Here is a 24,323-nt window from a genome sequence, read left to right on the forward strand (position 1 = left end):
TGATCTGCTCTTTAAGACTCCTCTATATCTGGCTTTTGCATATAGAATATCTTCTCTTCTGTCAGACCATGCATTTGCCATTCCAAGACAGTGGGACAAATTCCCTCACTGAAATACTTTTTATAAAAGCCTCCTTTATTAACCTAGCCATGTTCTCTCTGCGTATGCATAAATACTCAAAGAAGTGTTGACACTATGCTCTCAGATATTGGATATCCCCATGACTGTTCCTTAACCCCACTAGCAGTTACACAAGGTGAGACATGTTGTGATGCAAACTGTACAAATTAAAAATAAACAAATAAAGGTCTTCACAACTGCCTTAAGAAAAAATCCAGATGTAATCTAATTACTTGCTGGACTCCACTGACACCCTGAAAAAGAAGACATGAGCAATGTAACATAATTCCATTAAAATTTACATTGCCCTGCAAACATATTTGGAAAACAAGCACAATTAAATTATTTCTCATTTTTATAGTTGCCAAGGCATAGTGTGCAGGAACCTCTCTTATGTCTTTATCAAGCTGTCAGTTCCTGCCTCCTCTCTGCCAACACTCCTCACCTGTCTGGGGGTGTCTCAAACATGGCTTCCACTCAGAAACCTTTCCAAGCAGCATAAAAGAAAATATTTATCCTTCAAATACTCCTTCAGAATACTATTTTGTCCGTGGAACCTAGATAGGCCTGACAAGATCGTTATTATCATGCTAACCAATATTGGCAGTTTGGGGCCCACCTGACTGCATATCCCTGTTCCTTCTCCCTAGTGAACCTTATAAACCAATCATCCCATACTCGAAGAGCATCCATAAGACATGAAGTGCTATTGGCAGATTCTGCCAAAAATCTAAACAAGTTATTGAGAGAAGTTAGTATTGGGAAAGCACAAAAAAGGAAAAGGAAAGGGGAAAGCAGATGAAACAAAATGTGAGTAAAGGTACAGGAAAGAGTTGGAGCAAATTCCGGTCAGCATAGGGAAACAATCTCCACAGTAAAAGTCTTAAAAACCGTATAAGAAGGACTGTGAAACACACACACACACACACCCCTCCACCCCTCACCCCCCCCTACCCAGGAGTTCATTTTCCCTCCTTCTACTGGCATCAAAGCTATATTTGCAGGAACCCTTTGTCTCTTCTCCCAGAGGCAAAATTTCTGGGCACTGCATCCAGTACTTCCCTTCTACCTGAGCAGAATTAGATTTTTTTTATTTTTTTTTCCTGGAAACTTGGTCTGAATGCAACAAATAGGTCCCAGAGGATTAAAAACTCCTGCAAACATTTCTGATTCAAGAAATGGAGACAGAAATAACTCAAACCCTGTTTTCCCCTCCCACTTCATTACAGTTCACAATTGCTTTCCTCTGAAAAAAAAGGTATTAGTCTTGGCATAAGAAACAGCCTATAAAAATGTATTCAGCCCAAATGTTAGCTTCCTCGGTGCCAAACCCTTATTCAAAGAAACATGTGTGCACGCTGGAATAAATTTTACTATAGTTAAAATTGGAGGGAAATATTCTGTAGGCACAACAGGCAGGCTTGAGGAACCATCCTGGTTCCACTGTGACAAACCCTGCTGCCCTGTCTTGGACGCAAAGTTTTCTTATGTATTGGAAAGAGGTGGATATCATTGCCTAATGTTGCTAAGGAGTTTAAGGCAAAACTTTCTCTTATACTCAGGTTAGGTGTTCTCCTTCATTTACCAATCTCACTCTCACAGATACCTTATAAAAGCATTCCTTTTGATAGGATGTTGATGGGGCAGATGGTTCCAAACAAAAGCAGCAGACCAGGAATTAAGGCAGTTTTGAATTACTCCCCTAATAAATTCTGTGTTGAACTTCAACCTGGGACAACTTTCCCTGAGCTGAAGGACCTAACAATCAGGCTGCTGGTCATTCTTTTAGATGAAACAGGTGTCCTATAAATAACTAAATATTCCTTGAACCAGAGGGAGAAATGACAGGTGACAGACTGACACAGAGTTAGAATGCTCCTGCGTGAGAGACCAGATCAAATCCCTTCTCCCTAATTATTTAGTAACCTAAATGCGATTATTTAGAAAACCTCATTGCAGGTAAGGGTGCTCAACTATAGTTTGTAACTTTTCCAGCACTACAATACCTAAATCCTTTCCAGAATTTAACCATATCTGTTTTGATTAGAATGGATATTACTAATCAGAGGTTTGGCTCTCTATTCCAAAAATGTAAGAATAGAAAAATTGGATTAGGCCAGATTTTCAGACTGCTTGTCATATGCTATCTGCAGTCCTGCACCATTCCTAACAGAATTACATCACTTCAGGAATTATTCAACTAGAAAAGGAGCAGAATCACTTTCTGACTCCAAGTAAATCAAGTATGCATAAGGTGTTGGTCAGGATTTTCAGTTCTTGTTTGCTTCGAGTTCTAAAGCTCTTGAGAAAAGAAAACTGAAATGAAAACATGCCAGAACATACAGAATAACATTATACAGTGCTACTCTCTATAGGTTAAATTAAAGAAGGGAAGAAGCTTCCTCCATTCATACAGTGCTGTGAGCTCTGTAAATGCATACATGTTTCATGTAACTATCAGATTCACAAACATATTTTATTTTTGTTTTAAAAGGTCAGATTTTTCTCTTTATTTATTGATTTATTTGCAATCCACTGCATCCACAATTTCCCTGCCACTGTTACAATGAAGGATCAGTGCCACCTACAGACAGGGATTAGAGCAGAGCACAGCTCAGTATGAAGAAAAGTAAGGAAGCAAATCAAATTTTAAGCCCCTGACCTTCTAGTTAGAACAATCACTCTGGAATGAGAAAGGGCTGGCAACAAGATTCACATAAATATTTGGACCTTTTCATTTGCTTATACTTACTGATCACAAACATTTCCCCAGTAAGTCACTGGAAAAGATGTGTTCTGGATGCTGCATTTGGCTGTATCAGTTTTCTAAATGCAAATCTCATACACAGCTGAATAAAGCAGAATACACTGCTCTCTGCTCCTTTTCTGTGCATCTACTTAATTTTGGTTGGCTGTTATCTGAGTCAGTTCAAAGGGGAAAAAGCCTTCCCCCTTAATTATAAGTGCCAATTAGATTCTGGTTTAATGATCCAGATAAAATTAAAACCAGACCTACTTCTCACCCCAAACTAAGCTACATTAAACCAAACCTAAAACTTCAGAAGAGATTATAGGAAGACTGGCAGAGCAGAGCTCATTAATCAAGCTAGTTTAAGTGCTGGCAGTGGTTTGGTTCCTCCTCCCTCTGGAGAAAGAAAGGGAGCAGAGGGGAATAGGTTATTTTCTAGTCTAATCTCATTAAACCCAACCGGTTTTACACCTTTCTTGTCTCCATAAATGCATGAACACATACACATATGCAACTGATGGAAAGGGATTCAAAACTTGCATCTAATTTTGTTTTTCTTTTTTTATTAGAGATTAGCCCCGCTGTGTTGTAACAGCAGAGAATTCATCCAGCTCACTAAGAGATCTGTGGTCACTGTACTGTGAAGACTTTAGTTCAGACAGGCTTTGCTGCAATATGTGTGCAGAAACAAACGATGGTTGCAGCCTTCAAAAGACAGCACATGAAAAATTGGTGATGCTGTCTGGAAGAAACATACAGTGACTAAGGCTCAGGAGAATAAAGAAATCAAGTTTTTTATTTCTTCTTCCGCTGTACACTTCCTGCATAACCCTAGTGCTAGTCTCTTGGAGACTAAGTTTTGCTATATGTTAAAGAGGGTTAGTAGTACTTACTTAGCTGACAGGTACGAGATTAGGTTAAAGTAGCTAAAGCCCCAAGACTCTCAAAGGGAGAGTTCATTTGGAGATGTAGTTATTAACTATTATTGCTGTATTGCAGGCAGACTCTGCAGCTTTGGGGATTTTAACAAAGGAGAGTAGGAAGTCATTGTTGACCTCTCCTTTTAAATCTTACTTCAAATTTTGACCTTCTGTTTCACATAATAGGAGAAATATTGTTTTATGAGTTGCCAGGAATTTCTCCCAAATTATTTATTGCCAACATTCATTCTACCTGGAAACAATCTGAGCACAAAAGAATGGAGAAAAACAGGCTCAAAGATTTCCAGTGCAGCACAGCAATCTGTTAAAAAAGTGACAAGATTCTGCTGTAGAAAACATGTTTTATGCATTTCATCTTTACTTTGAATCTTCTCTTTGAACAAAAAAAAAAAAAAGTGATAAGATAGAAAAAATAATGAAGTAATAGAAAATCATTTCTTAAATCTTACCTTAAAATTTGATGATATTCTATATATACTTAGGCTAAATTTTTTGACTAATAATTCTGTAGGTCTACTAATACTTTCTGTCTACATTTTTAGACAGATACTCAATTCATAATAGCTCTCATAATCTTAGGCAAGTCATTTAGTTCCTTAAGTTTCTTTAGTTCCTTTCACATTCTGTCAATTCCTGTCAGATGCAGTTACAAAATATGTAAAACAAACTTCAGGTATCTAAATCTCCATCAGCACATGAGTAGATTATATTGTATAATTAAGATAGATATTGTGTACTTTCACAATTTAGTGAATTTAAAATCCAAAGATTATTGAATATCTTTGCATCCATCTCATAAAACACAGATAAAATAAGCTAAACTGTCTTGTACTTTATAATTGGATCAAATTGATTTGAAATAGCAATTTCCTAAAGCTCCACAGAACTGATATAAATCAATTATTACAGATGAATGAAACTCACAAACTGCTGATCTATCTTGCAGCATATGAACATTCTTCATTTGTTATTATCAGGATCTGCTTTTGAACTATACCCTCCAGTTTCTCTATGCGCTGTTTGAAAGATACACTATCAGAAAAGAAGTCAGAAATAAAACCCAGGTCCTTAAACCATGTTTTATGAAGACAGAAACAATATTAGAACAACCTTTCCACAGCAGGGAGAAATGGGTTACATCTAAGGCATAAAGTCTTACATACTCACCTTTCCTGCCAGTACATTGCAAGCTGTGGACAAACATTTATCCCACCTTCCCAATTACTCCTTCCTTATACTAGAAAACATGAGATTTAAATCAGGGAGAGATGATAGTACTTAAATCAAAGAGAGGTGATTATTTAGTTATGTTGGCCAAGCATGCTTGAAAGTGTAAAGTTCAGTATTCAGGTCAAGTATCTTTATAGAGCTGTGCATATAATATTTATTCATCCTGAGTACATTTACATTTTCCGAACAACAAAATTTGCCATGGGAATTTGGTGGCAGAGGGAAAATGGCATACTTTGGAAGTGAACTAAATCTAAACTAAATAATAAGCTTTATTTAAATGTTATGTGTTAGAAATGCTGCTAGCACCAGGAACTTAAGTCTTATATAAAAGCATGACTGCTAGATATTTATTTTACCTGTTAAAAGGTGACTGTCCATCTTATTTTTCATCTCCTAGATGCTATTTGCTTTCAATCTGGTGTTCTCATTTAGAATGACATGTGCAGTTAGAAACTTTTGTTGCAAGTTTTAATTATGTTAAGGTTTGGAAGCAGGAGTGTAAGTCAAGCTTTTTCTTTTTTTAATGAACACGTTCATTATTTATAGATATTTCTACACCTCCCATCACAGCAGCTTCTGCATGCCAGAAATTCAGTCTGCAGTATAACCCCTTCCTGCATGCCCTCCCAGCTTCTGCAAACAAATTTCTTCTCAATTTTAATCTTCCATTAAGTTTGGTGCATTGTGTTGTGAAAATTTAAATAAAAAAATGTTAGTCTACTTTGTTTTCCATTACTACAAAGGGGAAATGGAAAGGGAGAAACTCAACCCCAAAATAAAACTTCTCTTCTTCTCCATTAAATGTAACAATTCCTGCAGAGACTGTCTTTGGATGCAATGAGGTTTGTAGAAGTTACTGGAGTAGCACCCTGGCACATCTACATTAGGACCAGACACAGAATCACAGAATTTCTAGACCTCAAGATCATCGAGTCCAACCCCTGACCTAATACGAGCAGTCCCCACTAAAGCAAATCCATGCCATGCAGGCTACAATGATTCTTGTAAGACCCCCACAGGGTGTCCATGAGCCTCCTGCCATGGCCAACATCAAGACTGTGCCACACGACTGAGCCAGCATAGAGCTTGCCCCAAACCCCACAGCCAAACATCCAGGAGTGGGGAAGTAACACTGGCCCCTTCCACTGCTCCAGCGCTAATGAGGTTAGTTATGCGGACTGAAATCCAACTGTCCTAAATGTTTTATCATGTAAATATTAGGCAACAATTTATTCCAAGACAGACATTTGCAATGTATTAAGGGTCAAACTGTTCAATGCATAAATCTCTTCATCTGTAAAATAAGATGCTAATAGCATTCTCTAATTAAATAGACACACAAACTCTTTAGAAAGCTGTAGATCTCTAACATTCTTCAAAGGTAATCATTTTCACCATTGTGCAATGAGAAATGGAGTAGCAATTACAAGTTTTTCCATGGTGCTGAAAAGCAAATGAGTACAAGAACTGGATTTCATGAATGTTAAGTTGAATCTTCACAGGCATTTGACAGGAATGACATAGGCACAGCAGACCTTGCCCTAGGACAAGCGTAACAACAATTGAGGTGGCTTCTAATCCTTTGATACCATGCTAATCTGCAGGGTTGCTCTGCAACTTTTTAAATGTCTTTGTAGGTAAAGAGCAGGAAATGGACTAACCACTTGATATTGTCTGCATCTAAATAGAAAAACATTATGCAAAAAATGTCAATGCAAAAGCAGTTATTGGCACTTTCAAAATATGATAGGCAGGTTCAAATTTCTCTATGAAATAAAAAAGCTCTTTCTTTTGGTAAACAATTTTGTGGAGTTCTTATTGTGCCAACCAAAATTTCAAGAGATCATAAGAGTGCAGCATACTGTATACCTGTTCAGTAATGTGATTGGCAATCTTCTAGATATGTACCATCTGTGCCTAGGGCATTGAAAAGCTCTTTGAGAATTCAATTATTTGATTATGAAATATTTCTTTTTGCTGAATTCTGTAAAACAGTGCTTTCAGGATTGAATAGCGTAAGCCTAGAAAATGGCTTGTGTCCCTGGACTGATACATAATAGATCTTGATTCTTCACAAAACAGACAATAAGCACTCTGTAGCTCAGTGTTATAAATAAGAAAGGAGTCTGCCTTATTTTTTTTATTTTTTTTTTAATATAGCTCAGACATATCCTTTTTTTTTTCAGATAGGAATATAATGAAAAATCCTGTACTTCAGAGAAAGACTAAGTGACCTTCAGTTTGTTTTTCTATATAAATATCAGACTGTTCTTAATGTCACTATGTTATACTCCTTTAATGAGTCAAGCATTTTTGCCAGAGGGAAGAATAATCTCTTATTTTTACCTTTTGAACAAGCATTATACCAACATGAACCTGCTGTAGTTGCAAAATTGTTGTCTCATCAACTACCATAAATACAAAGAAAAATGACCTGTACTTGCCATTGGGTCTCCATCTGCACTTTTTAAATGATTCTAAGACCTCAGGGCTCCTTTGCTCCCATATATCATAGCCACTCTGCCTCTGACTGAGCATTTTCAGTACACATTGGAAAAATATATAAAAATGACACTTGTTAGATTATGTGGTACGCAGCTATGAAAGAAAGTACTGGGGTAAGGAGCAGTCACAAAAGTCATATTCCTTTATCTTGTAAGAGAGATTTGCACCTTCAGAAGGCAAGGGTTATTTCATCATTCTAAGACTCAGATTGGAGAGGAGCGTTACAAACCAGAGTAATACTGCACTTGGAACAGTTGTTGAAAAACTGTTCAAATAACTAATATCTTTCACTTAGTATTTGCAGAAATAAGATTTTGCAAACAAGCACAAAGAGGGAAAGTTGAAATGGATGAAATGAATGTTGAAATGGAGCTTACTTTACTTAATAACTCTTAGTGACTCAAGAGAATGTTAATAGACATTTTTTAAGTGAAGAATAAAACTGAGAAAATTTTACTCCTGGTATCAATGAAAGATTCAGGACAGCAGATACCAAGAGGATACACCTCTTGTATCCTCCAATTTGGGGTTAGATAATGTCTACTACAATGTCATCTGCTCTGTTACAGATGTTACAGCATATTAGAGAGTGGAGAATAGATTTCATGGATTCTAGGGAAGACCAGAAATAATGCTAAGCAGTAGACAAACTACAACATATTCTAAAAATCCAATGAGATGAAAACTTTTGGAGGCATAGACTATCTAGGAAGAAGACAAAAGGCAGACAGAGGAAAGCACAATTTTTTTTCCTACTATTCTTTTTACGGTCACCTCTGGATGTGTAATGTGCTAGAAAGATCCTTCCAGTGAGAAGAAAAAAAAACAAACAAACAAACAAAAAAAAAACTTTTTATTCTTAAGTACAGTGAAAGAGTCAGAAATCCTACTTTAATTCTACTCTAATATTGTTCTTCTACATCGTTTTTGGGAAAGCTGTGTTAGAAATAAGAGAAAGAAACAGATATTTCAAATATTACTTTCATTGCAACAAATATTTTTGCTTCTTCAGCAATAATGAGCTAAGAAAATTTTGTCTAACTTGATCGTTTTAAAAAACTGGGACATAGCAGTAGAATTACTGCAATTTGCTTTAAGGACAGACTAGGGGAAAGGAATGTATTTTAGGATGATATTCCAAAAAGAACATTTAATATATGAGTTGTTTGCAGATATAAATTATGGGAAACATAATAGATTAGTATTCTGCTTCTCAATAGAAGTATTATATTTCAAAAAGATTAATACTCTCACTTCTCACTATGACAAGGGAAAATGTTTGCTCTGATATTCATGCCTACAGTTTCCACTGAAGACAGCAGATGTTCCATGCAATCTCTGTCTGAATGGAAAAGCTATGAAACTATAAGGGCTAAAATAGTGTGGGTTTCAAATAATTCCGTGTAAAATTTTCAAATACAGTCAAGGTTTTGTATCTATAGCATACTATTTTTTTTGATCAGTGTTTCTTTTATATGGGTGCTTCTCTGTCTTGCTCTGGTCATAGAGTCTTTATTTTTTATATTTCAATGCTCTATAAGTTTATTATTAAACACTTTATTATTACTTTTTTACAAATCTTCTATAAACATATTTTATTAAAAATCAAACAAAAGCAGCCCCATAAATCTGCCAAGGAGCCTAGTAATGACTAGATTTACAAACCTGAAAGTTAAGAATTCAACAGGGAGAGAGCAAGAGAAAGAAAGGAATAGTAAAGTTTTAATTAATCACTACAGCAGGACAATCTTAGTCTAATATCTATAAGTTGTAGCTGACAAATATCCTACTTTCAGAGGACCTCTTAGAAAGGCATAACAGGACCTGATATCCTAATATATGTACTAAACATTTCAGAATTCAGAAAGCAGATTACTGGAATTGTTAAACCCTCATTTTTATTAAAATACGATTCAAAAATTGTGGCATTAACTAAAACATTCCAGAATTTTTATGAACAATTTTCTAGGGAGTGTAGAACTGCAGCATGCTGTGGAGAATTAAGACAAAATTAAGTAACATAACGAAAATGGAAACTCCACTTGTTGTTCTACATGCAGGACATGTGTGGAAATAATTGTGAATTGTTTCCAGGCAGAAGGGTCTAGACACTTTAAATAAATAAATAAAATTTTGAAATGGAAATGACATTAGACAAGAATCAGTTGTGACACTGTGACAATAATTTGAACAAATCAGTATAGTTGAAATGCACTGTCTCTCTTTTAAACATCAGAATATTCCCAAATGTTTTTAATATAACCTGAAATTATTTGTTTTGCATCTAGTCTCTGCTTGTTTAATACTGGATAATACAGCAGTATAGCAAAAACACAGCAGCTCATTCATTACTCGTGTGGAATGAACTTTTTACTGCCTTTGGTAGTTTTGAATTTGATTTGTACAGATGTATTCTTTTATTCCATCTCTAAAGTTTCCCCTCTGACACGCTGATGCAAATTTTAGAATATGTTTAATTCAGACTAATTTCAGATAATTAAAAGTCTGCTCATCATGTTGACATAATAATCAGCAGAGATAATATTCTGTAAGTCACATAAGATGGAGATGTGAATATTTGTGACATAAAAGTGCTGGCAGGTTATATCAGTACTATGAAAGTTTTTTTTTCTTTAAAGGCCTGCATTAACAAAACTTAAAGGCATGTCATGTATTGCTTGTTTTATGGATCTATACCTGGTTAATAAAAGATAAACTGCAAATGTTGTTGTCATGCAAGGAATTCTTACACCATCTATTTTAATCCACAGAACCAAATATTCTGGCACCATATGAAGACCTAAATGTCTGATCCCATCAAATCTGATATATGAAAGCAACTAGACAGCAATTCAACTAGGAAATTATTGGACAATAAGACCCTGTTTTGTAAAGTGCAAGACAGTTTCTGCTCCCATTCCTTCTGGTTGTAATATGAGGGAGCAGAACTTCAACAAGGTATATTTTGCTGAACACAGCTCCACTTTTCATTCAGTAGGAAAAATCCTTTTAGTATAAAAGAATTTTTAGCATAATGGGATGAAGCACATCAACAAAGTATCCGGGTATCATACCCTGAAGTCTCCATATGTTCCTTTAGAATAGGATCATTTAACCACAGGTGGAGGGTGGGCAGAGAGGGAGGATGCAAAGCTGTGCATTATTAGAACAGTTGAGATTTACACTCGATGAATTACAAGATATGACAACTTGGTCAGTATTATTTGATGCATTTTGAATTTGGTATTTGTAGCTATTAATAGCTTTGTAAATACTCCCAGATAGAAAGCCTTACACATCACAAAATGTTAGTGGTATAAGATTAGACATGAGCACCACAGCTGAATTTAATCATCTGGCCCATTTTCCAGGTATCACCACCATATGGATGCAAAATCCAGAGAACATCAGCAGAAATCCAGAAGTTGGAATTCACATTCATAGAAAGGGAGAGCTCTAAAATAATAGGTTCTCATTCGATTCATGTTTTTCCTTACAAGAAAATAATCCATCCTGACATTTTTAATCTTCCCTAAGTGCTCAGCAATACTTACAGCACTAAGACAGTTTGTCCATTGCCTGTTTCCACCTCCCCTAGATCCTATGCATTTCAAATATGAATGATTCTTTTAGATGTGCAATTTTCTTAAGGTTTCCTGGCTATCTCTCACCTGTTCCTAGACTTATCAGCCTTACACTTTTTCCTAATTTATTGGTCACTTGTTCTAGGGAATTATTATGTTCTACAGAATTGCTTATTCTACTCATGAGGTTGTATGTATTATTGGCATCTTCGCTAGAATTAATTTCACTTTTAGTTACATGTCCCTCTGGTGTTAATATTTTTTTGCTTTTCATTTTTAGAAATTCTATTTTCTACTTCACTGATTTATTGTTTCTTTCTGATTCAAAAGGCTGTATCTTTTTAATATCTTGTGCAATTTCTCTTTCAAAACTAACCTTTGGTTTTCTCATCAATTTAGTAAAACGGCCTAATAGGTCTTGTACTTCCTTCCAAGAAAACAAATGATCATAGTATAGATTTTAGGATTTCTGTCTACACTGTTAATTTTTTTTTTTGCTGTCCTATAATCTTTACAGGAGGATATTATCAAGACAATAATAATCCAAACTTCTTATCACATTATGGAAATGTTACTGATTTTAGAATAAGTTTAGGTGAAGAAAGAAGAACATTGGGAGACAATAAAAAAAAAAAAGACACTGTACAGTGAACAAGAAAGCAAAGACTTTCTGGTGTCATAAATTCTGGTGTCATAAAAAGTATCTGTATTTGTTTAGTTTTAGATGACTGTGAATCAGTAATTGTTTGATCAAGTAGACAAAATATGATATACTGCCATATAGATATTTCAGTCTAAGCACATCAGGAAATTGGTCACCATCATTCAATGCTTTATCCTGTATAGAAGACCACCACCAGGACTAAATCATTTCAGATTTCCTATTTGGAAACAGCATCCTCCTCATTGCCCTAAAAACCTTCTTAATTCCAGAAACATAGAGAAGCATTAGCAGTAGTGAAATACAGTTGTAAAATCTCCAAACTGGGCTCTGTTCAGATTGAAATGATAGTGTAATAGTAAAATACCACAATACTATTACAATAGTCTTTAGTTGTGCCAAACAAAATACGCTGCAGCTGAAGAAACTTTTATTTGAAGACATCTTCCTTGTCATGAGCAAATTACATGCACTAAGTGAACAAAAAGCAATAAACCAGCAGATCTCTGTATGAGAAAATCTTACTCAGGCATGTGACTTCTGACACAGAAAGGTGGTCTCTCAGCTGTAGGAAGGCTACAGCATACAGAAAACCATTAAACTTTCAGAAGGAAGAGTAATCAAAAAACAGAAACAAAAAATCTGAACAGTCATAATAACATGCCCCAGATTCTTTTCTCACTGCAAGAAACTCAAAATTATATTCTGTGTTGTTGTGGGTTTTTTTTGTTTGTTTGTTTTTGTTTGCTTGTTTTTTTTTTTTGTTCTTTTTGTTGTTGTTGTTTTTCTTTTCTGTATTTATGGATCAAGTGTTTTCTCTTTTTATCAGTAAATCCTCCTACCCCCAAGTTTCTTGACTAGTCAGAGAAAGTCTTAGATATCCTTGAATTTCTCCATGTGTTTATATTGAATTAGATTAGTTGGCAAGAGTTTCTTTATCAGTCAGGAAAGTATCTAGCAGACAAGGAAAGAAATGGCTGAAAGTGCAAATAAATTACAGTCCCTTAATCTCTGCAGATAGCACATTTCCAGGAAAAAGCACCAATGTAATTTGTTCCCTCACCTTGCCTGCCTCTCCCTCAATGAAAAAGTAAAAGACTATAACTGAAAAGTTCCAAGCCAGATCAGTAAAAAACATTTATAGGTATGGGATAGAGCCAGGAATTGTTCAGAAACTGAGAAGACATTCAAATTGCAAAATGAGTCATTAACATATGTAAATTGTTTGCTTAATGTGTGATATTGAGACATGCATTTAACTGTGGCTTCAGTGGAAAGCTTGAAGTCAATTTTAAAAATAAACATAGAGAAAAACTTTAAGTGGCATTCATAAGAAATAATGTACACTTGAAAGAAAAAATAGAAGTACAGGCAGAAGCCTGTACTTCTTTTAATTACATTTATAATTAGATTTTAGTTAACGTGGAAAAACACCACTTCTCAGGAGCATATAGAAATAAATCTTTAAAGAGGCATCAGTACTGCCATATTCTATTTTTAAACATCTAGGAAATTTGGCATCCACCAGCAGTATTCAAAGCATTCAGCAAGCTGACTTGCAAACCACCATTGGGAAGAAGCAATTCCAAAGAAGTGACTCCATCATCCAGACGTAATAAAGTAATTAAATCTGTTCATGATATTCAAGCCTGAGTTGTCTCTTAGGATTAGTTTCCTATACCACAACATCCTTTTTTCAGGGAAAAAAAAAATATAGCTAGAAACATCTTTTACATATGCATACATAAGATTTTAATTAGGAAGGCATTCACATATAGGTAAGAGCCCTATAACCTACTCAACCTGATTTATAATTAGACCCAAGCCCCTAATTAGATGTTCTGACACATGTACTAGTCAAGGCTAGTCTTTGCCTTGTATTCCTCTTTCTTGGTCCTTCTTTTGCCTTTCTCAGGAGTTTTTTTACTAATCCAAAATAAAACCGGAGACATTGAAATATTAGAGGCATTGTTCACAATACAGACAATCACCAGACTGCTATATTCTTCTTGTTCTTCACCTCAACATCATGCTGTGCTTCTGAACAGGTATTTTGAAGATGTCCTTAGCACATACCTTAAGTATCACTGTAATTCATTAATGTGACCGGCTTAATGACAGCCCTAGGGCTGTCCATATCCCTCATGATTTTACAGGAACTAGTACTTGTCCCCAAGAATGAATTGTGTTTGGATTGTGTAGTCACTGAATGTCAATAGGTAGCTAGGAAGCTATTTACATTCTTGCTTGCATTTCAATTCAAAATGTGTGAGGGTTTTTTAAGCATGAATTAACATGTGTAAGAAATTAAAAGGGCAACTGTTCCCCTTGGAGAGGTTCTTGAATTTCACTGGGTCACTGTTCCTTCAGCAATAGCGTGAAAAGAACACTGCACTTCTGATTTACGAGCCTTATGAGTTTTACAGACCAAAGCCCAAACAAAAGCCTCCCTCATGTCATTTCCTATGAAATGCTTCTACAGCCACATCTTTGGCAGCACTGTGATAAGTGTTATTACCATAACAATTGCAACTATCAGTGGGAGAAATTGTCTGACCAGTGAAATTATCACGGGGGCAAAACATCTCCACAGTAAAGAACAGCATTTTAACTCCAAAAATGAACACATGAAACTTATTTTTGTTACTAGTTATTTCCAAACAATTTCTTCAGAAAAGGGTAACAAATGGTTTGTGCTACTTACAGTACAGTTTCAAGGCTCAGACGTCTTTTTTTTCAGATCTAAAAAGCAATGAAAATGTCAATTACATATAGCAAAAACAAAAAGTATTCTATCCAATACAGGTATCTTTCTTGGTATTGTCACGAGTTTGCCTCTTTATGTGTATCTAAACAGCCTGTATTTTTGTCTTCTGCCCTTGTGAACTTTTGCTGTGCAGTCATCCACTCAGAATTAGACTGGATGTTTCATAAATTTTTACCATTCTGGTTTCTATAGAGTATGATTTTCATTTGAACTTGTATTCATATACATACACACAGCTGTTCCCAGCACCCTACACTCAAAGGCATAAAATGCATAATGCAATATTTGAGGAAGATCAAAATCAAGAAAATACAAATAATGCACATACAAATCATCAGTTTCTCAAGAAATATTCAGTGTTCCTGCCTTGTAAACATTTTTTTATATAATCTATCTCCTTCTTTAATTCTTTAAGCCCTTATGTTCTGATACACATAATGATACACAACCCCAACATTTGTGAGAAATGTAATAAATTTTGAGTTGGACTGAATCACAGGCCTCAAATTAGGGGGTTTGAAAACTAGAATAAACATCCAAAAGTTATGGTAGAGCCTAGAAGTACTGTTTACAACACCCCTTATAAAAACTTCCAGATATGGTGTTCTCTTGAGCTAATGAGATTCAATCCTACCTTTCCCTTCCCAGGCTTTCATCTAGCTGCTGTGAACTGCAGAGATTTGGGAACCAAGAGAAACGCAGAAAACTATTCTCCCATTTTTCTCTTAGAGTAGGACTTTTATCGAAGAAGCGATTTCAAATTCTGGAAAGTATTTTGTTCCAGAAAATATAAATTTTACCCCAATGCTTTAAAAATTTGGAGGAAAGCCCAAATCCTGAGTCTATATCAAGGACTAATTACACGCTGTATCTTTGTCTAGCAAGTATAGAATACAAAATGTATACACAACCTCAGAGCATAGAGTTTTACATTCCATGCAAGTACCTATTTGCAGGGAAAGTCATGTGCTTTCTATTTCTCACTCAGACACAGTAAATATTGAAACCTAACACAAATTAGCACAGCTGCAAAGACGTTAAGAGCTGACAGTGGCCAGCTGACTGGGAAGTCCTTAGGGAAAGTAGGTACCTACAGCCATGAGTGAGTGCTGTAGCTACTAAGAGTCTGCTGTCACTCCTGCCCTATTTGCAGAGGAACATACTTTGAAGACAATTTCAGAAGAATTCTGTGATTTCAAGACCTGTTTAAGTATATTCATTTTTCTCTGGAGGAGTCCAACAGACAATGAGATGAGTTGTAGATGTAGGCCCTTAGAAATAATAGTATAGTGGATGCTGAACTACCAAAAAAAAAAATCACTCAGCTGTGAATCTTCACCCTGAGTTCACTACCTGCCTCATTAAAAAATAAATAAATAATAATAATAAAAAAAAAACTTAGTAGTGGCAGTAGTGCACATGGTTTCCTCATGATTGTTCTCCCTGAGGCTTTTCTACCTCCTGTAAGAGACTAAACAGTGAACCAGTCAGATAGTATGGAAATGACTGCTCGTCTGGTTGGGGAACTGCCAGGTTCTTTTTCCTGCTGTAGAGCACTCTATATCTGAAAACTGAGCACATGCCTCCCACACAGTAGCAGTACCTTCTAGCCCTCATTTTTAGCAGCTTGATTACTGTTGTGGATAATGTAGAAGGAAAAGAAATTGTCAAGTTTTTAATTATGCCTTACACATACATGTAAATGAAGTAATTTAGTGATGGGTGCCTGGCAGGAGCTACCTATTCAATACAGCGAAATCTTCATCTAGACCAGGCAAAAATTAAAACAAAACAAAACAAAACAAAAAAACACACACACACACAGAAAACTGTACACACAATAAAAGCTGTAGAGCTTCGTTCCCCTGGGACCCCTCTAGTTGAAAATCCAGATCTTAGCAGACTTTGTTACATCCCCAGATAGTCTCTTAACCTCCCATTCTTAGCTTCCCCATATTGTTTTTATAAGGTCCATGACGGCTTTTCTGAGCCCGTCCAAGTCAGGTTTTTCAATGTGAGTGATATGCTGCCTTCTTAATTAATCTTGCTATAGTCATTGTAATCAAATAAGTATCTCTGTCCAGGGTCAGAAGAAGGTCTGGAAAGACTGGGAAGCTGGGGTGACCCAGCATGTCTGTTTTAGGCATGGTTTTGTGGTGTGTTTTCTTTTTTTTGGGAGGGGGAATTTTTTGTAGTTAAAGAATGGATGCAAATTTTCTTTTCCACAATATTAAATGGAAAGGGAATTTATCCTGAAAGAATTCAATTTAATTAAAAATTAGATAAACTTGTTCTAAAACCCACATCACCCAAGAAACACATAACCACAGGCCCAAGACGAAATTATTTGAACTGTGTCTAAATGAATAACAGACTAGAAGAAGGCTGTTTCCACCAGCAACATTCTGATAGTTCACGAATTCTTTCCTTCACAACAGTCAAAATATAATAGGAGGGGATTTTAGAGGCATAATCACTTCCCCTGGCATTCAGTCATATGGCAATGTCAGAAACCACTTTGGAGGGCAGGCCAAGCCACAGGATTTGTAACCAGTCTGTCTGTAAATGGGTGGGTTTTATTTTAATGATAAACAATAACAGAAAAACTGAAACGCTGGCACTAATACTTCCTGAAGGACAATGACGATTACAACCCACTGTTCTCTGGCAGGGATTAGCTTCACAGCTTTGAGGAATTTCTGATATAATTGAGTAATGTGTCTCCAAAGATCAAAGCCAGCTCTGTTAGCGGGATGGGAGTTAGCATTAGAAACACCAGGAAAGAATAAATCCAAGTAAGCCAATTTTATTCACACGCACAGATCCAGTAAAGGTTTGCACAACATCATTTTTTTCCCCAAGCCAACAGAAATGTAAGAACACATGACTCTTTGCTAAGTAGGATCTTGAAAGAAATGATGTTGAGTAATCTGCACCTGATGTTCCTCCTCTTCTGATGCAGCACCACTTATGGCTTTGGTGTTATGGTAATCAGTTTCTTTCCCCTTTTCCTACATTAACAATTGCTTGACTAATTGAAAGATCCACTTCATTACCAGCCCTGCAACCTGCAATGATGTACCATTGGGTACTGTAGGAAATACCAAGTTCCTGTGAAGTTTAGCAGTTATTGAAATCTGGGCTGTTTTTCTAAGCTGGCTTGAGTCACTAACCATGACCCAGCCAAAAGAAAGTTCTTCCTTCAGATCCAAGAGGAGACCAACTAGTGTAAGATTCTGTGGTTTCCGTGCAAAACCACTTTAACTCTCTAGCTGAGCTGTGTTGGCCTAACTTTACTGATGCCACTGAAAAGCTGCTAATTTATATACCGATGTAGGCTCTACTGATTGGTGCTTAGAATCTCACTGGGGTATTCCTGATTCTTTTTACATCAACCTACCACATGCCTAGAGATTTAGGTGAAGACTTTTTTTTTTTTAAAGTAAGAAAAAGGTATATTGCTATACTGCTATCCATATAGTATCATCAGTCAGGATGTAATTAGAGTATTTTTGCATATGAGTTTTTTTCACAGATAGATATTTTTCTACCTATTTTGTATATGAACTCAGATGCACGTTAATCCTGTTCTGAAGTGGAGAGTGAAATGAAAGTCTCATTGTAAGTGCTAAATTATTATTACTACGAAGTCATCGTAGCTCTGCTTCATTCTGGGAATGCTGTCAAAGCCCTCTGCATTTTACAGATGAACACAAATGTCTGTGGTTGATGGGACTGTAGGCTCATGGTGGCATGTTAATTTCATTTAAGCAGTGTCTAGCACTGTGGTTTCTTGGCTCTAACTGTACATTTTTGGGGCACCATCTATTTTGTCAATTTTTTGTAATGTCACTTTGTTCATATAATTATATGTATTTGTATTGATAATAGGCCTAAAAATTGCACATCTTAATGAATGCTTGCCATCTCATATCGCACTGAAAGTCTTTCAAATCTCATTAAACTCTTTGCTTATTCATGAATGCTTATTTGTGAATTCAAATTCACTGTTTGCTATCAATATAACTGACTTAAGCCTTCAAAAGTGTGCTAAACGTATTTTTTCACTACCACCAAGGAATTACCAGCTGTAGGTAGCAAAGATTTAAGAGACCAAATTATAATAGGAACTAATAATGGAGTCCTCTGGAGGTCAAATACCTGTGCATGGGAGCTTGAGTTAAAGGGAGGGGACCGTGTTAGAACTGCCTGGGTACATCTACAATAGCTTCTTAGTTTGGATCAGTAGTTCTGAAGCAATTCTCCCAGTGGTCTTCAACTTGCCATAGTCATGGCATCACAAAATCCTCTCAAAATGGACTCCTCCATGATGAAGCTAAACCAAAGATGAACCCAAGGAAAGTGCCTAAAGAACTGTTACTGCTGTGGATGCTCAGTCCATGGGTCCAGATGGGAGCTAGTCCAGAGTAACACAGTCTGCATGGATACAAGCACCAACTGTTTCCTCTACAGATCAATTTCTACTTTCCAATGTATATTTTGTGGTTAAATGTAGAATAGATAAGTTAAATATTGCCTCGACCTAAGAGTATAGTAACCTCTTTCATCTCTCTAAGCCATTTTTTGCAAGGTATCAAAGTCTTTGTTAACATCCCAAGAAAGACAGAGAAAATCATTTAAAAGTTCAAATACAGTTCAAAACACTACAGCCTGACTTGTATCTGTCACTCACTCAGTTTCAATATTGGAAACCTGTCGTAAAGTCTGGAGATGGTTTCTGAAGATCTCTACAAAGCTGCTAACATCTTCTGCAGACATCTTAAGTTTTCAGAGCAAGAACTGCTGCCTGTCAGTGAGAGACAGTCAGTGTTTCTGACCTACTTTGTACCTTGAGTCATAAAGGCAAAGGCAAGACGAAGAAGACAACACAACACAAAACTACCCTAGTGTTCATGCAGTTCCAGTCCACTCTGAGGCAAGCTATGTTTGAGCTCAGTTACAGAAACTTGAGCTCCAAAATTCAGCTTCACTCTTTATTAATATGAATTGAGAAGTGAACTGGTGGCCACTCCAGCACATAAGTATATAGGGCCCACACTGCGTGTGGGGGATATCCTGTACTGAGGATATTAATTCTGCAACTTAATGCTCCTTGTAATGTGACATAAAGCATCTGTAACTTGGCCAAGAACTTGGGTAGGTAACATTAACCTTGTAGGATAAATGTGATAAACAAAATTATGATGCAACCCACATCCTCACCCCTACACTTATCAGTGTTCACATTAACATCCTCACTTCGTTGTGGAAAATCAAGTTTGTAAATCTCTATCTTGATAGCATCTAACTTTCAGGTCTATTATCCCTACCATGACAATCAAGGACATTGTTGAAGTTTCAAATGTTTTCTTGGCTCAGTTTAGCAGCAAGAAAACCTGAGGATAATTAATAAGGTCAATACTGATTGGAATCTGCCAATCAGACGCAACAGCTAGTGTTTTTGGAGGAAAAGACAATTATCTCTTCTGATATTTTCATGATGCTAGAGAATACAGGATCACTTTTCATTAGCTGAACTTGAAGATGTCATTTGAGCTTTTAGAAGACCCAGACTTATTACACTGGATTCTACTAAAGAGCTGTTTTGCATCACTGAATCTCCATTAAAGGTCAACTGACAAGTCTGAAGTGCTGGTGAAAGAGAAATCATTAAATGTAACATTATTGATCAGTGTGTAATTGTCCCATTAAAATTCATGAAGTTACCAATGATTGTTCCTCTCCAATAAAAATAATTTACTAGGTGAGCATGTATTTGATGCTATATCATACTTTAGGGAATTTTACAAGCAGATTCCTTTTTTTTTTAGTGGAAGTTAATTTCTATCAAGGGACCAGACAAGCGTGATACTTCTGGTTATCCAGTATTTCCACCTTTTAACATAACTTGCAAAGAGTTTGTAAAAATCAAAGTATGAGGCTTTCATTTTAATACTTGGTTTAGGAGTTGCATTTTTCTTATCAACCATGGCAGAGACGAGCTAAGATGTGTCACCTTCTGGCACATTATGGTCAGGATCATTAGCATTCAGTCTCCCACGTCTTCAATTTCAGGTGCCAGAAATGGACTGCGATTTCCTCAAATATCATAACTTTTTTTTTTTTTTTTTTTTTAAAGCAAGCATCTGGTAAGGCTAATGAGCCTTTCTTGCTCTCCCTCCGACTCCATAAGAAAAAACTTAACTTGCAGATAAACTTTAAACTTTTACCTTGAAAGATTAAAAATGATAAAATTTTCCAAAAAGCTCACCTTCTTTAACTGCTTAAATATGGAGCTGGGGAACATGCCATGTTTTGGGGGTCCATTAATATGCACTGAGTACCTGATGGGAAAATATATTGTCTATAGAGGCATCAAAGACACGTGTCCCATCCAAGTCTGATCTCATGCAACTTTTCTTCTTGTTTTTGTTGCTGGTTTGGTTTTCAAACAATATAATACTTCTCCTGAAAATTCTTAAGGAATTTCTAATTGAGGGGGGAGAAGCAAAACCAATTTGATTCATTTCATTGATATTCCTATAGTTACAGTGCTTTTGATGAAGAATTGCTAAAACTGAATCCAGCCTTATTCAGATTAGCTGAACTAGGACATTAGTCAGGAATACCTAATCAACCTCTTTTTCTTCACAGGCTTGTCACTGCTCACTCTGAGGGCACACCAGTGTTAGCATTGACTTTTAGTATGTGAACCAGTAGCTTTCAAAGAATATTAGTGTGCTATCTGAATCTCATGTCAATTTTATTCCTAATTATTTGAGATCTAGTACAGTGTAGAGTAATATATAATTTAGTCATTTTGCTCATTCAGCACTCATCTGCTGAAAGGTCTGACATGGTCAAGCAAGAAAGGGGAGCAGAGGACAGCAGAGAATAGCAGAGGCAGCTGCTATCAAAAAGGAAAGACTTATGTCCCTCCTGACACATACACATTTCAGTGTTTAGGGAAGAAAAAAGCTTTTAATTCCCTTTTATATAACAGGTGGAAAAAGAAGAAAGAAAGCTCCAGACATTTATATCAAATGAAATTCTGGCATTCTTGATGCACAAAGAAATTTATTGGTAAATACCAGTGGTGTTTTTGAAGGATGCACAAGCTTTTTCTTTTCCCCACCTCAAGAGATCCCTAATTTGATATCCTACGGTCTTATAAGTTATTAAATGGAATCCAACCTTCTCGTTCTCATGGAGGCTAAAAGAAAATGAAACTTTTATATTCAAGAAACTTACCATCTTCTATAGCCCAGTAGAATTTGCAGCTAACATTGAATATCATGTTAAAAGGACACAAAGCAGAAACAGATAAATTCTACAAAACACTATCTTACAAAGAATAGTTTTACATGGGGTTGTTATATTTTTCAGAATCATTGCATCCTACCACTTTCAGAAATAAAAATATTCTTACTCTTATCCTCACAGTTAGATGGGTTAACAGGCATCTCAAATCCAGCCAATCAAGTAATGAAAACGCTATTATAATATAGAGGAACAACCTTTGTGTTACATGAATAGTTTTTATATCAATATTCATTTACTCCAAATTGCAAATCCAGGCTTATTCCCAATGCCAGTCTAAAATATACAAGCAGCATCAATCAGTCAAGCTTTACTGCATCTGCTTTTGTTGTGGCAGAATTATGTGTCTTATTAAAATATGCAATAGGAATACTCAGTGGAAGTATACAACACAAACTAAAATAGCTGGTAAAATAGAGCAAAAGATGCATCGATTTATAGTATAAGGTAGTGTTAACACAGCAAATACTCTAAAACTACACTGCTGAGAATATTCTAGCATGTACTCCCTATAGCCTCATATCATATTGTTACCTCTCAGGAATTTATGTCTGTTTAACCTTTCAAGTTCTCCTAAGCGTGTTAACGCCAGAAAGGAGTCTTTTTTCCCTCTCAGCAAATAGCCAACTAAAATATTTATTTCCTGGATATATATTCTAATATCAGAACTAGTTTAAATTCTTTTTTCCTATAGAAAAGAAAAAGCTTTTATTTTTACTCCCCTTGCTTCTACAGAGATGCTTCTTTTAACTAGCGGCCTCTGCTTTTATGTTACAGATGAATGATAACAAAGATGAGGGGATGGAAGAAGAAGATCTTTTTTTTTTTCTTTAAGTAGCCATGACTATACGTGTGTTTTTTTTTTTATTTTACTTCAGTTTCTTTGTCTTTGATCCTCCAACCTCAGAAGCTGAAGTACACTTCTGCCCCTACTTTCTTTTCCTTTGAATATTAACAGCAGGTATGGACCTCAAACTTTCTTGTGCAAAGCATCCCATGATTCCTGCTGACATTCCAGAGCCCTGGTCCTCCTTAGTATGCCTTGGTAGCAAGAGTTAGCAGGAAGACTCCTACCCCATTCAGATTTTCCCTCAACTCATTCAGGACATATCACCTAACAAAGGAAGGCAAGACCAGAACATTTTTAATCATTCTATATAAAAGTTAAGCAGCGAAGCTTTAATCTGGAGCTACAAGTCCAGTCTTCCTGTTTTCTCACAAAGCAAAATTCAGCTCAAACAATGCTCCTTTGCAGAGCTAAACTTGAGTAAGCCTTTCCAAAGAAGCCACAGCTTTATTTAGCCACAGCACATACTGATCTAAGCCACTTTGCTGTTTATACAAACAAAGCATTTGAGTTCTCACATACTCCTTTCCACACTGATGTAATTCTCATGGCTCCTTTAGAGCTACTGACACTTTATACAAGCTCCAAACATGCATCAAAGATTTATAACAGGCAGGATGCCCTTAATTTTGCTTAAAACTAAAGAAAAAAGAATCAGCTAAACTGGCTATTCCTGCATCAAATCACGTTTCTCTGAGATGAGCTGTGTCCCCCTTTTCTGCCTTTGTGAGCTGCATTATGCCTGCTTGCCCTGTCTAGGTGTGCAAGCATACACATATGCTGCTGAGATTCATGCATTTTCTTTTTTCTGCTATAGTGATTGCAGCATTAGCTGTCCCAACAGCTGATCCATATTACAGGTCCCAGTGATGTCCATAAACTGATGTTGGATCAGTCACTATATACTAGATGCAATCTCAACAAGAAAAAGTGTAACCAGACAGAATTTCCTGTTAAATGCTTTGATTGCCAGAAGCTAGAAAAGTCCCTATGTAGCTGAAGCAATGAACTGCCTGCTGTATGTATTTCCTGTGAGATGTAATCAAGCATTGTTGTGGGTTTTTTACATTCTAGAAAACTTAAAAGGTATTTTCAAGACATTACTCGCTCTTTTTTTATCATTTCCTTCCCTATCTCCTAATAACCAGAAGGAATAGTAGATACTACAGTTTTTTTTACAAATGGCTGGAGACATCCTCAAATTTCCCCACTGAATTTTACATCAAAGCATTTATAGAGCTAGGGATATAAACTGCAACGACTACAGTCAACTTCAGCAATTTGGAGCATTTGGATTAAGAATCTGCTCTGCTTAGTGAAGAAATTAGATTAGGATTTGAATTAGGAGTCAAAACTGACTTCAAGATTTCTTCTTTTAACTCTTACAGCTTTTTCTTTCTTTTTTCTTTTTTTTTTTTAATGACACTTCACTATTTATTCAGGTGTAGCCAGTCATGCACACCTGCTACCTAAACTTCACCCAAACAAGCCAATTCAGGCTCTAAAGCTGCACAGCTGCACGCCTGAGCTACTTCATCCAACCTCCCTATAGTAGCACAGACAGACCCAGTGCTAGCCTAGACAACAGAGCTATAC

General features: G+C 36.2%; 1 long non-coding RNA gene across 1 annotated transcript in view; it reads right to left on the bottom strand.

The window, feature by feature from the left end:
- Positions 1–14,530, bottom strand: part of LOC137855271 (uncharacterized) — a 21,000-nt gene extending 6,470 nt beyond the window's left edge. The window contains exon 1 of the long non-coding RNA XR_011095661.1: positions 14,498–14,530. This is a non-coding gene — a long non-coding RNA (uncharacterized lncRNA). The remainder of the gene's footprint in view (positions 1–14,497) is intronic.
- Between the last annotated feature and the right edge of the window lie 9,793 nt (positions 14,531–24,323).

This window comes from Anas acuta, chromosome 4 (assembly GCF_963932015.1).
Source record: "Anas acuta chromosome 4, bAnaAcu1.1, whole genome shotgun sequence".
NCBI classification, from domain to species: Eukaryota; Metazoa; Chordata; class Aves; order Anseriformes; family Anatidae; genus Anas; species Anas acuta.